This window comes from Rhincodon typus, unplaced genomic scaffold (genome assembly GCF_021869965.1).
Source record: "Rhincodon typus isolate 14 unplaced genomic scaffold, sRhiTyp1.1 hic_rhity00007377, whole genome shotgun sequence".
Classification (NCBI taxonomy): Eukaryota; Metazoa; Chordata; class Chondrichthyes; order Orectolobiformes; family Rhincodontidae; genus Rhincodon; species Rhincodon typus.
Window position 1 is genome coordinate 2712 of NW_025973015.1, and position 4714 is coordinate 7425.

The 4714-nt window shown below is 45.3% G+C and overlaps 1 long non-coding RNA gene across 1 annotated transcript; it reads right to left on the reverse strand.

Moving 5' to 3' along the window:
• Window positions 1–1380: 1380 nt before the first annotated feature.
• Window positions 1381–4051, reverse strand: LOC125482224. Its single transcript, XR_007261578.1, has 3 exons — window positions 3771–4051; window positions 2229–2395; window positions 1381–1578 (listed from the first exon to the last, which is right to left on the reverse strand). It is a non-coding gene; the product is annotated as an uncharacterized LOC125482224 (long non-coding RNA).
• Window positions 4052–4714: the final 663 nt, after the last annotated feature.

Genomic DNA, 4714 nt, shown 5'->3' on the forward strand with positions numbered 1-4714 from the left:
TGCCATCCACAGTTAACTAAAGGAGTTGTGGAGCATTCAAATTTAAGGAAAAGCCAAACTATTATACAAAAATGAGTGGCAGATCAGAGGACTGGTCAGAATGCAAGGAACAACACAATGACTAAAAGGTTAATCAGGACAGATAAGTTAAAGCATGAAAGGAAGCAATCTAGCGGTGTAAAACCAGATAGGAAAAGTTTCTATTGGTATCTAAAAGGAAAAGAATAAGTAAAATGAGTTTTGGTCCTCGACAGGGCAAGCATGGGAAGTTACTGGTCAATAATAGAAAAAAAAGCCTCAAGCAGATATTTTGCTTCTGTCCTTACTAGCGGGAATACAAAATCATTCCAGGAATAGCTGTAAATCAGGAGGTGGAAAGGAGAGAAGAACACAGTTAAATTATCACAAGGGAAATGAGACTGAGCAAACCAATAGTCCTGTGAATTGATAAGTCTCTGGCTCTTGATGGGCTTCATCTCTAATTAGGTTCTTACTGAGTGGCTTATCAGCTCATAGAAGCATTGGTGTTAATATTAAATCTTGTTAGGTTCTGGAAAGGTTCCATTAGACTGAAAAATATCAATAAGAGTGTGGAGCAGAAAATGGAAACTAAAGGCCAGTTAACTTGTCATGGGAAAGGTGTTAGAATCAAACCTTAGCTGGGCACTTTGAGAAACCGAAGTTAATTGGGATGAGTCAGCATGGTCTTGCGAAAGGGAACTTCTGTGTAACCAATTTTAGAGCACTTTGAAGGATTAACATGCTCTGTAGAAAATGGGAGCCTGTTGTACTTTGATTTCCATAAGACACAAAATGTTATAGCGTATAGTAGGAGTTAATGGTGCAGGGGATAAATTGCTGGCATGGGAAGCCAATTGGCTGGCTGGCAGAAAATATTACGCAAACATGGGTCTGTTGCAGATTGACAGCATTTTTTTCTAATCAGTTGGTGGATTTGGGCTTCACTGGCTAGACTGACATTAATTACCCCCTCCCCCACCCCCACAACTAAAGGTGGTGATGAGCAGCCTTCTTGAATCACTGTAGTCTAGAATGAGTGGGCACTGAAATCAGGGGTTGTGAAATTTTGGAGCCTTGTGGCTCAGAAGGTGATGAGTCATTAAATATTGTAAGACCAGAGGTGGAAAACTTCTTGTTAGGCAGGAGAGTTGCAGATATGGGAGGAGAGATGGGAACGTGAGACTTGAAACATAGTGAGACCAGCCATGGATTGAATAGCAGAGCAGGCTCAAAGGGTGAATGGCTACTTCAGCTCCTGCTCCTTATGTTCATTTGTCAGTGTCTACCTGATCTCTCAAGGAGAGAGATTGTGCTTGTGTGTGTGTTCCCTTTGCAGAGAGTCAGTCCAATACATCAGTACTGAGATTTTAATTCAAGAAACAGAAAATCAAATAGACGTCACATTGTTTAAAAAAAAACCTCAGATTCCCTTCTCCATTCAGGTAATGGACCATTGGTTACTCTGATGGCAGATATCACAGTTGTCTCCAGTTCTTGGCTTTTGTATTTACTTTCTTGCTGCGGTGTCTTCTCTCACTGAGCAGCTCGATGGGTTACCTGCAGCAACAGGAAGAAAGTATTCAGCAGCTGTTTGATTTGTTTGTGGGATGTGGACATTACTGACTAGGTCAGCCTTTATTGCCCACCCCTAGTTACCATTAGAAAGCTGCTGCCTGAAACCTCTGCAGTACTTGGTGTAGAGAGAGCAACAGTGAAGCTAACCATTAAAGTTCCAGCTCCTCCTTTAAACTGAAATTAAAGCTCTCTCTACACCATCCCCCATCAGACACTCCCAGGACAGGGACAGCACGGGGTTAGATGCAAAGTAAATTCCCCCTCTACACCATCCCCCATCAAACACTCCCTGCACAGGGACAGCATGGGGTTAGATACAGAGTGAAGCTTCCTCTACACTGTCACCAGCAAACAATCCCAGGACAGGGACAGCATGGGGTTAGATACAGAGTAAAGCTCCCTCTACACTGTCATCAGCAAACGCTCCCAGGACAGGGACAGCACAGGGTTGGATAGAGAGTAAAGCTCCCTCTACACTGAGACCTGGGAGTGTTTGATGGGGACAATGTTCCACAAGTGAGTGTAGATGATTTGGAGAATCTGAGGAGGAGTTTATACCGAAACTGTATGGGAGCCTCTCAATCATGAGCATGTATTTGATAAACTGCATCTATAAATTCACCAAAACTGACCTGGTGACTGATTGTTGCTGTTCATCAGGATAGTGACTTCTGAGCTGTGGTCAGTGGTGGTGCAGTTGGTATCACCCTGTTGTAGAACCCAGGTTGAAGATCATATGCTGGAAGTTTCTCATTACCCCCACTGGGGTTGATCCACAAAGCGAGCGTTGTGTGAGCAGCTGAGAGAGAGAGAGAGAGATGGGTGAGATCAGTGAGAGAGTACTGCCCTTTCAGAGCTGGCTCAATGACCACATGGGGGCACCATTCCCTCACAGCTACCACTCACCCCAAAGTCCAGCAGCAGAGAAAAAATACAGCCCATCCTGTTTTGCAGAAGCAGGAGATGACCAGTCACTCCATTGTGTAAGGTAGCAAATTGGGCTGCAGTAAAGACTGTCAATTCCTTTAATCATCTTAACTAACTCATACTACCCTCCCCCTTCCCATTCTCCTAATTAAAGCTTTTTAGTCCCATGTTTCTCAGTATTTGCATGATGAATTGGGCATTGGGGAAGCTGTGGAATATTTACTGTCTGGGTTACTATGTGAAGAGGGAGGGAGATAGCAGTGGGGAGGCCTGCTGGAGCCTGAAGCCCAGACCAGTTTGCCTCCTGGGAAGATGAGCAGGAAGGTGAACGTGGCTTCCTTTATATTCCTTCATTCTGAACATTCAAATCTGGGACATCAGGAGGCCATTCAGCACATTGAGTCTGCTGTCCCATTCGATCCAATTGTGGTTGATCCAATTCCTCCAGATTTCCACCCAGCCCTCTCCAGCAAGAATCTGTCTGCAAAACCTTCAAGGAGCCTGCTTCCATCTCCTTTTGAGGAAGAGAGTTCCAGAGACACCTGGCCCTCTGTGAGAGAGAATTTTACCTCATTTTTGCCTAAAATGGTAACCCCTGCTTCTTAAACAGTTACCCCTCCTCCTAGATTCAAGAGGAAACATCCTTTTCATTTCCACCCTCAGCATCTTCAATGTTTCAATCAAGTTACCATTTACTCTTCTCAATTCCCATACATACAAGTCTCACCCATGCAAACCTTCCTCATGAAACAACCTGCCTTTTGCTGTTAGACAGTGGCACAGTGGTAATGTCACCAGGTTAGTAATCCAGAACCCCAGGTTAATATGCAGGCGACAGAGGTTTGAATCCCACCATGACAGATGATGAATGTGGAATTCAAAGCTACCTGAATGGCATCTGTGTAACCCTGCTGTTACTGTAAAGCCCCATGAGGTGATATCTTCACATGGTCTGGCCAACATGTCACTCCAGACCAACTGCTATGTGACTGACACTTAACTACCTTCCAGACAATTAGAGATGGGATAATAACTGCTGGCCTAGCCAGTGATGCCCATGTCCCATAAACCCCTTCTTTGAAGCCCTTCAACCCCCACCACCCTCCCTCACTTGCTCCTTGTCTGGCTCAGTTGCTGTTGATGGTGGTTCTCTGGGAAGCCACATCTGTCAAAGTCTGGGAGTAGTGGACTGAGCTGAAAGAGAGCGAAAAGGCGCATTTATTAGGTATAAGAGGCTCAGTACTTACCTGGGAATGTTTCCACGTCACAGAGGGTGTGGGGGGGGTGGGTGGAGGCTATCGAATCCCGAGCAGCAAGTGGCCAGTCGTTGCCCTACCTGTGTGACCAGAAGTGACTTTGTGTTGCTGCCTAAGTGATGGAGAAACATTAATCAGAATCCCCTCTGTTCCTGTTGCATGCTGCCTGGCAGGGCTCCATGTAAACCTGGAGCAAAAATAGAAGTTGCTGGAAAGGCTCAGCGGGTCTGGCGAAAAATCAGAGTTAACGTTTCAGGTCTGGCAACCCTTCCTCAGACACTGCCAAACCTGCTGAGCTTTTCCAGCAATTTCTGTTTTTATTCCTGATTTATAGCATCCGCAGTTCTTTCAGTTTTTACTCAGTGTAAACCTGGCTGTAACATTCAAGGTGGGCTGGTTTATAAAGAGAGCTCAGAGAGGAGGGGGAACAGGAATGCTGCTGGGAAAATGCCCCAGTTTAGGCAGGAGTCCCGGTTTAGGGGGAGGCAATGGCCTAGTGGTATTATCACTGGACTGTTAATCCAGAGACCTAGATAATGTTCTGGGAACCTGGGTTCAAATCCTGCCATGGCAGATGGTGGAAATTAACTTCAATAAAATATCTGGAATTAAGAGTCTAATGATGTCCATGAATCCATTGCCGAATGTTGGAAAAACCCATCTGGTTTACTAATGTCCTTTCGGGAAGGAAACTGCCACCCTTACCTGGTCTGGCCTACATGTGACTCCAGACCCCCAGCAATGTGGTTGACTCTAAACTGCCCCCTGGGCAATTAGGGATGGGCAATAAATGCTGCCTAGCCAGCGACGCCCTCATCCCGTGAATGAATAAACGAAAAAGAAACAGTAGGATCGTAGGTAGTGTTAGTGCACTGGTAATTCTGGGGCCACATGTTCAAATCCTGCAACTGCAGCTGGGATTTTAAGTTTTTTTT